Raw genomic sequence first — 13,222 nt, forward strand, 5'->3', positions numbered from 1 at the left:
TCACAGTGCTGTGGGATACATCAGGCAGCGGTAAGCGCTCCATGGAGGAGCTGAAGATGAAAGGTTTAATTAATTGGGATGAGTGGGGAGGGGCTGAGGACACATAATGGGTAACATTTGTGAAGGAACACAGCTTTGTGACAGGCAGGGGTGGTTACTGTATTCTGAGGGAGGGGGGGAGGCAGAAGCGTGTAGTGATGGAGTAGTATATTTTGTGTGTGTATGTAGGAGGTGATGGGGGGTGCATTGTATTATGTCTGGGGAGGATAATGGGGGGTGCATTTATTGTATGAGTATGTCTGTAGGGAGTCATGGGGGGTGCATTTTATTGTGTGTGATTGTGTTTGTGATTGTGTGTGTGTGTGTGTAGGGGGTGTGCATTGTATTGTGTTTGTGTGTGTGTATGGGAGGGTGTGAGGGGTGGTGCATTGTATTGTATTATGTGTATGTGTGTGTGTGTGTGGGGGGGGGGTAATGGAGGGTGCATTGTATTGTGTGTGGGAGGAAGGGGTAATGGGGGTGCATTGCATTGTGTGTGGGGGGTGCATGGGTGCATTGTATTGTGTGTGCGTGTGTGTGTATGTGTGTGTGTGTGGGGGGGAGGGGTAATGGAGGGTGCATTGTATTGTGTGTGTATGTGTGTGGGGAGGGGTAATGGAGGCTGCATTGTATTGTGTGTGTGTGTGTGTGTGAGGTGGGGGGGTAATTACAAAAGAGCAGTTTGGAGGTAATATATAAATAAATAGTAATAATGATAACATTAAACAAGAGGAAATATGTGGGGATTTTATGGAGAGAGACAGTGTGGGGGTATATTATAAAAAGAGCAGTGTGGAGGGGACATTATGGAGAGAGGCTGTGTATGGGGACATTATGGAAAGAGACAGAGTGGGGTATATTAAGGAGAGAGGCAGTGTGGGAGGTATTTTGGATAAGTGCAGTGTAAGGGGATATTTTTTGAAGGAAGCACAGCAATTATTTATTCAGGGGCACAGCATAGAAGATATTTATATTTATGGGGCAGTATAATTATACTTTTATTTTTAAAGGTGCTGTGTGAGGAAGTGCTGCTGAAGAATAAAGAGGGAGGGCTTCACAGACGAGCGGTGGGCACGAAACCTCATCGTGGCGTCTGTACTGCGTGGAGACAAAAGGGATGGGATCGACTAAGACTTATACTACTTATAAAGGTACCTGGATGTAAATGATTATTTGTGATATTGCCTGCGTCTTATCAGTATTGTGGTTCCTGTATGGTCTGGAGTCTGATAACAACTCCCAGCATCTCCTTACCATTGTAAAGGACAAGTTGTGAGTTGTAGATTCTTTTAATCACTTGGTGGTTTTAGAAACCCAAAGTTGGTAAAAGATGCTCAAAAGGCTGATCCTGTGCACAGCGAGTAGATGTATATGGTTATTCCAGTATTTTTCATAGTAGTTTCCATGGTGGGATCTGCCCCAAAAAATGTCATTGCACATACCCTAAGTGGTATGTGTCCAAAATTATCACCAGTGACAACCACAGCTTCCCTGATCACCTCTCTGTGGAATAGGTTATCAATATTAGTTTAGGGGGATCTGATTTTGAATCCCTGCCCATCAGCTATATGACAACGACGCAGCATTATGTGGAGAGCAGCATCCTCTTCATTATTATTATTATTTTTTATTATAGCGTCATTTATTCCATGGCGGTTTACATGTGAAAGGGGTATACATAATAGGGACAAGTACAATGATCATAAACAATACAAGGCACAGACTAGTACAGGAGAAAAGAGGTCCCTGCCCACGAGGGCTCACAGTCTACAAGGGATAGGTGAGGATAAAGTAGGTTAAGGTAGAGCTGGTTGTGTGGCGTTATATCAGACTGAGGGTTACGGCAGGTTGTAGGCTTGTCGGAAGAGGTGGGTCTTCAGGTTCCCTTTGAAGCTTGTCAAGGTAGGCGAAAGTCTGATATGTTGTGGTAGAGCATTCCACAGTATGGGGGAGGCACGGGAGAAATCTTGGATGCGATGGTGGGAAGAGGAGATGAGAGGGGAGCAGAGAAGAAGATCTTGTGAGGATCGAAAGTTACAAGCAGGTAAGTAGCGGCAGACTAGGTCACAGATGTAGGGAGGAGACAGGTTGTGGATGGCTTTGTATATCATGGTTAGTGTTTTGAACTGGAGTCGTTAGGCAATGGGAAACCAGTGAAGAGATTGGCAGAGAGGAGAGGTCGGGGAGTAGCGGGGGGACAGGTGGATTAGCCGGGCAGCATAGTTTAGAATAGATTGTAGGGGTGCGAGACTGTTAGAAGGGAAGCCACAGAGCAGGAGGTTGCAATAATCTAGGTGTGAGATACTAAGGGCATGTACTAGGGTTTTTGCAGCTTCTTGGGAAAAGAATGTACAAATGCAGGAAATATTTTTGAGTTGGAGGCGGCAGGAGGTGAAGAGGGCTTGGATGTATGGCTTGAAAGCCATAGAGTCTAGAGTTACTCCCAGGCAGCGAGCACGTGGCACTGGGGAAAGTGAGCAGCCATTCACATTGATGGATATGTCAGGTGGGGGGGTTGAGTGAGGAGAAGGAAAGATGATGAATTCTATTTTGTCCATGTTCAGTTTTAGGAATCGAGCAGAGAAAAGGATGAAATAGCAGACAGACATTGTGGGATTCTGGTTAGTAGGGAGGTAATGCTGAGATTGGGGATGAGGTTGGATGGGAGTGCATCAAGCAGGCAGGTCGTGAGATGTGATCTTGAGAGTTGAGTGGAAAGATGATCTTCTGTCATGGTGGAGAAGCTGGATTTGGAGGAAGAAGGCTGAGTAGTTGTGAGGAGTGCCTGTGGTGATTGGGGGCCAAAGCTTGCTCTGATGTTGTCAATCTTCTGCTTGAAGAGAGAAGTAGGTTTGTTTTGCAGCAGTGAGTGCAGACTTGAAAGTGGTAAGGGGCTGTTTGTATGAGATTATCTGTGAGACCCAGCTCTGTAGGAAAATAGTGGCTTCACCAGGTCCTGCTACTGTGACGTCCTGGCAAAACCAGCTTGTCACAGAGACTGCATAAATCTTCCAGGTGCAGGACTCCATCCTCCTTAGCTTACCAACACAACCCCACACACAGGTACATACACCAGCCACAAAAGCCTAGTCACCCCCCCAGGACAATAGGGACACACCAGTGGGTACGGCCAGGCAGATGGTGATGCCCACCTAGGGGTCCTGAGGTGTGAGGGGAGGGAACAAGTCAGTTGAGAGGAGACGGAGGAAGTGAGAGGAGGGAAGTGGGGGTTGTAGCTCCCGAACTACCTGAGCTGACTCAGAAGACCTTAAGTGGACCGGGGCAGGGTTGTAGCCCGCCGGTGCCGACAGCGGGAATCCGGTCCGGAGGCCGTGCACAGTCGCAAATGCCAGGGCTGAATTTTATTCCCTGTCCGGCCCTGCCATGTGGGATGCATGGTGTGTGAGACAACGTGCTAGTGGTGCAAGAGCAGCACTGACAGATATAATCCACAATGCGGCACCCTGTGCCTAGTTGCCACAAATAATATCACACAATTATATGTATATTGCCATCTGTTTAACATGTATTGTAAGAGTTAGTGAGAGTTTGGTTTTCTCTGCTACTCACAACTAAGCTCCTCCCCTTTCTCTATTTAGGGCTCATCAGTCAAGAGTTGGTTTTCTCTTAAGTGAATAACTCCAGTAAGGGAGTGTGGGGTAATTCCTCCAGGGCGTCACAACTGCAGTGATCGAGCTTGAGCACTGCAGTGGGTTATATCCGCAAGAAAAAACACGGAAAGAATTGACATGCTGCAGATTGTTTCTGCACCAAAATCTGCAAGGAACAAATCTGCAACAAGTGCACAGCAATTCAGGATTCTCAGACTTTGCAGTAATGCGTTTTTCTATGCAGAATTGATTAAAATCTGCAAGAAAAAACACATGGAAAAATGCAGCAAAAAGCAACGTGGGCACCCAACCTAACAATTGTCTCTGACCAATATTCTGCTAATGAAGGTCAGGAGTTCTGAAAATCCTCAAAGAGACACTAAATGTATAATATTTAATAATATAATAATTCTATACTAATAGTAGTAAACGGAGAGCTGTGGAGGTGACAAAATGCCATTTGTCTATGGGATCTTAAGACTCGATGATGGAGAAGAATGTTGATGCAGGGTATCTGATGTGGAGCACAGTCCATCCAAGTCTTTGCCAAAACCGCAAAGTTCATTTCACTTAATCTCTAAGACGGAGTTAATAACACAGTCTACAGTACATTGGTCCTGTGAGGACCCTGAGCCAATCTGTACGAGCAAATAATCCATAAATCCAGATAGACACGGACTTACTGGAAATCATAAAGCGCCGAGTCCAACAATTGCCTGGAGATCCTAAATACTGAGAACTTTTATAGAGTGCAGAATTTTACTCGCAGACTGTAGACTTTTGTTTCGTGCAATAATATTATTTTCGAGCCTAATTGGATGCAGAATTCACGTACAGTTATATAATGTGTTTTTCCACATTGCATGGGTTTTTTGCCGGTTTATATAGTATCACCAAAAGCTATTTGATTTCTTTCAGCATTTTTGCAATGTTTTTTTTCACCAATAGAAAACAATGAAGAAGTGGTAAAAAAAAAAGGGCAAGGGCGTTTTCGCTACATTTTTTAAGCATTTAGGTGAATATGACTAATTTTAAAAAACCTGTACTGTAGACAAAGCACACATGTAATCCATGCTTCAAATGCTGCTAAAAAATTTCCAAAAAATGCAACAACAATGCTGAAAATGGGCGTTTTGAATGCATTATTTTTACTGCTAAGAAAGAGGGTTTCGGCTGCAGCAAAAGCACTGTGTGTGAATATAGCCTAATGGTCATGTCACACACAACGACAGCGATGACGACGTCGCTAATTCACCATTTTCTGTGACATAGCAGCGACGTCGTCGTCGCTGTCGTTGTGTGTGACATCCAGCAACAACCTGGCCCATGCTGTGAGGTTGCCGGTTGTTGCTGAATGTCCTGGACCATTTTTTGGTCGTTGCTCTCCCGCTGTGAAGCACACATCGCTGTCTGTGATAGCGAGAGAGCGACGAACTGAATGTGCAGGGAGCAGGGAGACGGCTTCTGCAGACGCTGGTAACCAAGGTAAATATCGGGTAACCAAGCAAAGGCTGCTTGGTTACCCGATATTTACCTTCGTTGCCAGTGTCCGCCGCTCTCAGGCTGCCAGTGCCGGCTCCCTGCTCCCTGCACACATAGCCAGAGTACACATCAGGTAAATAAGCGAAGCGGTTTGCTTATTAACCCGATGTGTACTCTAGCTACGAGTGCAGGGAGCCAGCTCTAAGCAGTGTGCGCTGGTAACCAAGGTAAATATCGAGTAATCAGCAAAGCATTTTGCTTTGTTACCCGATATTTACCTTAGTTACCAAGCGCAGCATCGCTTCCACGCGTCGCTGGGGGCTGGTCACTGGTCGCTGGTGAGATCTGCCTGATTGACAACTCACCAGTGACCATGTAACGACGCAGCAGCGATCCCGATAAGGTCAGGTCGTCGTCGGGATCGCTGCTGCGTCGCTACGTGTGACCCTAGCTTAAGGTTGGATTCATAGTATATTACAGTGTTTTTTCCCCAGAATTTTCCTTTTTTTATTGTAGATTAAAATGTTATGACCAACTATTACCTTAGAGTCTATGGAAAAATATTGAAATATTACCATAACATTTTTTATTTTGGCGTTTTTGTGGTTGGCTTGCTTTAGGCCATGTGCACACGCTAAGTATTTTGTATTTTACCTCAGTATTTGTAGCCAAAATCAGGTGAAGTGGATGATAAATACAGAAGTGGTGCCCTTGCTTCTATTACACTTTTCCTCTGATTGTTCCACTCCTGGTTGTGTCTTACAAATACTGAGGTAAAAAAACTCACCAAATACTCAACATGTGCACGTGGCCTAAATACTGAGGTTAAAAACCTCACCAAATACTCAGCATGTGCACGTGGCCTTAATACTGAGGTAAAAAACTCACCAAATACTTAACGTGTGCACGTGGCCTTAATACTGAGGTAAAAAACTCACCAAATACTCAACATGAGCACGGAGCCTAAATACTGAGGTTAAAAACGTCACCAAATACTCAGCATGTGCACGTGGCCTTAATACTGAGGTAAAAAACTCACCAAATACTCAACATGAGCACGGAGCCTAAATACTGAGGTTAAAAACCTCACCAAATACTCAGCATGTGCACGTGGCCTTAATACTGAGGTAAAAAACTCACCAAATACTTAACGTGTGCACGTGGCCTTAATACTGAGGTAAAAAACTCACCAAATACTCAACATGAGCACGGAGCCTAAATACTGAGGTTAAAAACGTCACCAAATACTCAGCATGTGCACGTGGCCTTAATACTGAGGTAAAAAACTCACCAAATACTCAACATGAGCACGGAGCCTAAATACTGAGGTTAAAAACCTCACCAAATACTCAGCATGTGCACGTGGCCTTAATACTGAGGTAAAAAACTCACCAAATACTCAACATGAGCACGGAGCCTAAATACTGAGGTTAAAAACCTCACCAAATACTCAGTGTGTCCTCAAGGCATTAGGCTGAACTTTGCTATAGAACAAATAGACCATGTGTAGAGCCAGATTTAGGCTGTGTCCGCACTTTCCGTTTTCAGGTGCTTTTTAGGTCCGTTTTGAACTGCAACGTTTTCATGCCAAAAGGCATGCGTTTTGTTTTTCCAGCAAAGTGTATGGAAAATGTGGATTTCCTGTCCGCACTTTTCGTTTCAAAACGCAGCATTTATATTGCATATTTTGTGGCAAAAAACATGTGTTCAAAGAAGCAGCATGTCAATTGTTTTTGCCATTTTGGTTGCGTTTTGCTAACATTGAAGTCAATGAGAAATGGCAAAAAGCAAGCTAAATAAAAATTCCAGCGTTTTACCTGCTGTTTAGATGCACAACCATGCGTTTTGGACTTACAAAACGCATGCTTTTCTGACATTGAAATAATGGTATAATATGACCCTTTACACACACACATAGTCCGACAATTAAATTAAAGAAAAATATTAATTTATTGATATTTTTCTGCTATAGTATAAAACTGCTATAATTATATGAAATATATCTATTTTATTTATTTTTTCATAAATTAGATATGTGCTCCTTTTTTTTTCTATTTTTTTCCATTATATTTGACTGTTTAAACTTTATTTAGCAGTGTCTTTATGTTCAAAATGCATCTGTCAAAACGCAATGGAAAAGCATGTAAAAAGTGCTAAAAACGCTGCAAAAACGCGGTAAATACGCATGCGTTTTTAGCGCTATTTTGTGGAGAAAAGCAACTTTGGCAAAATCAATTACTGCCTAAATATACGTTTTGACATGCGTTTAGAACGACGCAAAGTGCGGACATAGCCTTAGGGCTCATGCGCATGTTGCATAATTACATGCATTTACGCTGCGTATTGCACTGCAGTGTAAATGCATGCGTCCTGCATCCCCAGCACAATCTATGTAGATTGTGCATGAGATATGCGCACGTTGCTTTTTTGAATGCAGTGATTTGGGTGCTAAATTTTGACCCAAATCCGTGCATTCATAAAAGCAGCATGTCAATTATTTGTGTGTTCTGGATGCAGCTCCCGCTCTGTCTATGGTGGGGGCAGCAGCCATAGCGCATGAAATCGGCTTTTTTTTTGTACAGAAAAACTGCATCCATTATGCAGTGTTTCTGCAGTGATTTGAAGCGCACATGTGCTGTCAAATCACTGCAGAATATTCAGCAGGTACGTGCGCATGAGCCCTAAGGGTATGTGCGCACGTTGCTTTTTACCTGCTTTTTACCTGCTTTTTTGCTGCTTTTTCTTCTGCGCTGTTTAATGCCAAAATGGATGTGTTCTTCTATTCAAGCAAAGTCTATGGGAATTTGGGTTTCTTGTTCACACTTTGTTGTTCAAAATGCGGCCTTTTTGTGGCAGAACTTTGGTCAAAAACTCAGCTTTGCAGTGCAAAACCCAAATGGCAAAAACAATTGACATGTTGCTTCTTTGAAAAGCTGAGTTTTTGACCAAAGTTCTGCCACAAAAAGGCAGCATTTTGAACAACATAGTGTGAACAAGAAACCCAAATTCCCATAGACTTTGCTTGAATAGAAGAACACATCCATTTTGGCATTAAACAGCGCAGAAGAAAAAGCAGCAAAAAAGCAGGTAAAAAGCAGGTAAAAAGCAACGTGCGCACATACCCTTAGAGTAGCCAAGGTCACGGGCAGTGTAGAAAGCATCAGCACCCCCACCCCCAGCCCCTATGTATCATATGACATGGCACAGGACCATCTTGATAGAAGATGTTATAGGTCATGTGATGAACGCCCAGGTGCGCTGCACAAATTTTTTTCCTTATGTAAAGTGCTATACATTACATAGAGCTATATATAATAGAGCATAGGTAGAAAATGAATTTTTCCAAGGGGCCAGTTGGGGAGGGCTGAACCAAAAGGCAGAAATTAATTCTGCTGTATATTTATATGAAGATATTAATTCTAATTATTATTTTATATTAATATTAATTATATCACAAAATATTGAGCAAAATTAAGTATGCTAATAGCCCCCCAACATACAGTATGAGCCCCCATACAGCAACCCTTATATACAGTATGAATCTTCAGATAGCCCCTATATACAGCATGAGCCCCCACATAGCTTCTATATACAGTATGAGTCAACACACAGCCTCTCTATGCATGAGCCCTGACATAGCTTTCTATATTCAGCATGAGCCCCTCTATCCTCCTATATGCAGTCTAAGTTCACAAGCAGCCCCTCTATATACAGTATTAGCCCCCAAATAGCCTATATGCATGAGTCCCAACCTAGCTTCCTATATGAAGAATGAGCTCCCACAAAGCCTCCTATATATAGCATGAGCCCCCACAAAGCCTCCTATATATAGCATGAGCCCCCACATAGCCTCCTATATACAGAAGCCCTCACACACGCATCCTCCTATATACAGCATGAGCCCTCACGTAGCCTCCCGTATACAGCATGAGCCCCCAAATAGCCTCCTATTATAACAAGTACTAACCGCCAACCACAAGAGGTCACTGTTTTCCTTTTCATATGTTGTATAATGTTGTGCTGCCCAGCAATAGACAGGTAAAAACAGTTAATTTTGAGACTAGCTGATAATGGAGAAGCTAGCCGGCAGAGAGCGGGGACTGTGTTCCTGTTAGCAGGGAGTGGGTAGTGAAGCTCTGGATAGGGAGAGAGCCGTAAGAACACTTGAGAAGAAAACGTGTCCTGGTGGTGTTGGTGTAGTGTATAGCTGGGAGTACAGAAGCAGCAAGATTCAGCAAAAGAAATCTTTTATGGCAACAGTTCCATAAGCAGGCAAGTGGGTATTGCGGGACTTAATCAGCTGCAAGGCAGCAACAGTGTGTTAAACTCTGGGAATAGCCTTAAATAGAAGGTTGATTAAGACAGACCAGTGGTGCGTTTAGTAGGACAGTAGCTAGCAAAAGCTCCCTTACGTTAGTCTCTCTATAAGATTGGCGTTACCCCTAAAGCTGTGCTGTTCACTAGAAGGATTCACAAGTGTTGTTCCATCACCAGTAACCACAATGCTTGTGCCTCTGTGTCATACAGAAGAGTCTGTGGAGTGTGCCTTCTGCTGTATTACGAGCGTAAGAAATTTCGGGTCTGTTACTGACTGGCAGTGACCTATGGAGCATCGTTCTAAGAAAGTTCTCAGAATGAAGATCCTTAAGAATCAATGGACGTCATGGGACATTACTCTTTGGAATACATCAGAAGTTTCAGGATTTATTTTTAATGAATAAATTGGTGAAGGAGGGTATGTGGGGAATCTTTATTCAAATACTATATTTTACTTGTGTGTGTATGTATATTTTATAACTCTATGTTTGCCAAGTTAGTAATGAGGGTGTCTGATTGATGCCTATCCATTACTAACCCCTGGGCTTAATGCCAGCTGTAAATTCAGCTGACATCAACCCCAAAAGCATTACCTAGATTGCCGCTGCACCAGGGCAATCGGGAAGAGTCAAGGAAAAACACCAAAATTACCACATCTAATGTGATATGCCACTTCTTGGGCAGCTGCGTGCTTCTATTTTTAGGCTGGGAGGGGCCAAATAACCATGGCCTTTTCCACTCTAATAATACCAGCTCCCAGCTGTCTGCTTTATGCTGGCTGGTTATCAAAAATACTGGGAACTCCATGCCATTATTTTAAAATAATTTATTTAATTAATTTTAAGAAAACCAATGTAGGATTTCCTAATTTTGATAACCAACCAAGGTAAAGCTGACAGCTGAGGATGGCAGCTCACAGTTAACTGTTATATCTGCACTGGTTATAAAAAATAAACGGGAGCCCACGTCATTTTTGTTTGTTTGTTTATAGTTCATAGCAGCATACAGTCATCTTTCACATTCAACAACGCTTGTAGATTGTCTGCACTGCAGCATTTCAACAAACTTTATTATCATATGAACAATACTTGAATACTTTATTAAAAGTCCGTGTTCGGGTCCGAGTCCTGGATACTTGGTGTTCGGTACAAACCCCAAACTTTACCATTTGGGATTGATCATTCCAAGTGTCAAGTTAAGAGTGCCTTGTTTTTATGAACATGTCTGACGTCCTTATCTGAACGTCTCATTGACCTGATAAGGAGCGCAACGGGACCGGCCTGAAGGTACTTCAAGTATCCACCAGTATACACACATGCATACTCCGAACTCTCAATTTACTGTAGCATGCTGGGGAGCGGAAAATGCAACACTCGGCCACGACTACCGCCTCGGGCATCGCTACAGCCACTCAGACGCATAAGACAATAATGTTATCAATGGAGAATGCTGGGTGAGGGCTCTGTTCCAGATTTTGGTTTGGAGCCCAGAAACTCTAGAGAACAGGTTCACTTGTGCATTCTTATGGCTGGATGCAGATTCTAGTGTTCTCATGGAATAAAAAAACAATCTTTTTATGTTACAGTTTTAGATTCCCGGCTTCACCTTGGCACACGATGTGTTTCTTACCCAGTGCATACAATATTATGGGAAAACGTGATTCACTGAATTCACAAGTGGCCTAATGTTGAATCACCGGACTCTTTTACTGGTAACATACATCATCTTGGCCTGAGCTTCAATCCAAAACAATGTGAGACCAGAAGTGCCTCAGTTCAGTGACTCAACATTTAATAGGTTGTACTTGTGTGATCCCTGGGTTCCTTGAATGACAGTTCCACTATGTACCAGCAGAGGGCACTGGGGTACTGTGAATTTAAAGGACTTCTGTTACTTTAACAATCAGATTTAATGTATATATTTACACTTTACTTGTATATTCTTTATGCAAAAAATACCCAAATGTATACAATGTTACCTCTTGTTAGGCTGTTTTTACTGTTTTAACAATTAATTTGAACATTTTTCTGCTTTTACCATGTTACTGTATTGTTAATTCGACAAATGGTCAGTTACCTCCACAACTACAGCATTGACATTCAGGATTAGTTTCTGGTTAGATTCTACTAGGGAAAACATCACTTTCTCTAGATTTATCCACTTCCCTTTAGGCTGTGTGCACACAGTGCATTTTTATTGTGTTTTTTATGCATTTTTGAGTGCAGATTTGTCACAAAACCTGAAGGAAATCCTGATGCCAACAAAGTCAATGAGAATCCTGAAGTCTCATTTACACGTTGTGTATTTTTTCCTTCAGGATTTGGTGCAGAAAAAAATCTGCAGCATGTCAAGTTTTTTCAGCTTTTTTGCTGCAGATTTTACTCATTGTAATGAATGGGAACAATCTGCAATAAAAATGCAAGGCGAAAATGCATCAAAACCATATTTTTTTCTGCCAAGAGAAAATTCTGCACCAAATACTTAGTGTGCATTAGCCTAAGGGTATGTGCGCACGTTGCTTTTTACCTGCTTTTTACCTGCTTTTTTGCTGCTTTTTCTTCTGCGCTGTTTAATGCCAAAATGGATGTGTTCTTCTATTCAAGCAAAGTCTATGGGAATTTGGGTTTCTTGTTCACACTATGTTGTTCAAAATGCTGCCTTTTTGTGGCAGAACTTTGGTCAAAAACTCAGCTTTGCAGTGCAAAACCCAAATGGCAAAAACAATTGACATGTTGCTTCTTTGAAAAGCTGAGTTTTTGACCAAAGTTCTGCCACAAAAAGGCAGCATTTTGAACAACATAGTGTGAACAAGAAACCCAAATTCCCATAGACTTTGCTTGAATAGAAGAACACATCCATTTTGGCATTAAACAGCGCAGAAGAAAAAGCAGCAAAAAAGCAGGTAAAAAGCAGGTAAAAAGCAACGTGCGCACATACCCTTAAGTGGGCTTTACATGCAACGACATCGCTAACGAGATGTCGTTGGGGTCATGGAATTCGTGACGCACATCCGGCCTCGTTAGCGACGTCGTTGCGTGTGAAACGTACGAACGACCGCTAACGATCAAAATTACTCGCCTAATCGTTGATCATTGACCGGTCGTTCTAATCCCAAATATCGTTGCTGTTGCAAGAAGCAGATTGTTCATCGTTCCTGAGGCAGCACACATCGCTACGTGTGACAACCCAGGAACGACGAACAACACCGTACCTGCGTCCTCCAGCAACGAGGTGGGAGTCACTTCCTTTCATCTGCTCTCCGCCCCTCCGCTTCTATTGGATGGCTGCCGTGTGACGTCGCTATGACGCCGCACGTACCGGCCCCTTAGAAAGGAGGTGGTTCGCCAGCCACAGCGACGTCGCTAGGCAGGTAAGTCCATGTGACGGGTCCTAGAGATGTTGTGCGCCACGGGCAGCGATTTGCTCGTGACGCACCACCGATGGGAGCGGGAGCTTTCACCATTGACATCACTAGCGATGTTGCTGCGTGTAAAGCAGCCTTTACTCACCAAAGTAATACAATTGACACAACCTCATTAATACCGTTTACTACTTTATAGTAGGGGTATGACCAACAGGATGTTAGACAACAAGGTGCACTACATATACCCGTGCTACAACCACTTGGTACAAGTCTTAGGCCCCTTCACACGTCCATGTTTCCGGTACATGTGCCTTCTGTTTTCATAAGTAGTGGAGATTTGTTCACGCACATACCAATTAAAATGGGTATTCATTTTCACACCTCCATATTTTCTCTCGGACCGTGTGTC

This window comes from Anomaloglossus baeobatrachus, chromosome 11, assembly GCF_048569485.1.
Source record: "Anomaloglossus baeobatrachus isolate aAnoBae1 chromosome 11, aAnoBae1.hap1, whole genome shotgun sequence".
In the NCBI taxonomy this organism is placed as follows: Eukaryota; Metazoa; Chordata; class Amphibia; order Anura; family Aromobatidae; genus Anomaloglossus; species Anomaloglossus baeobatrachus.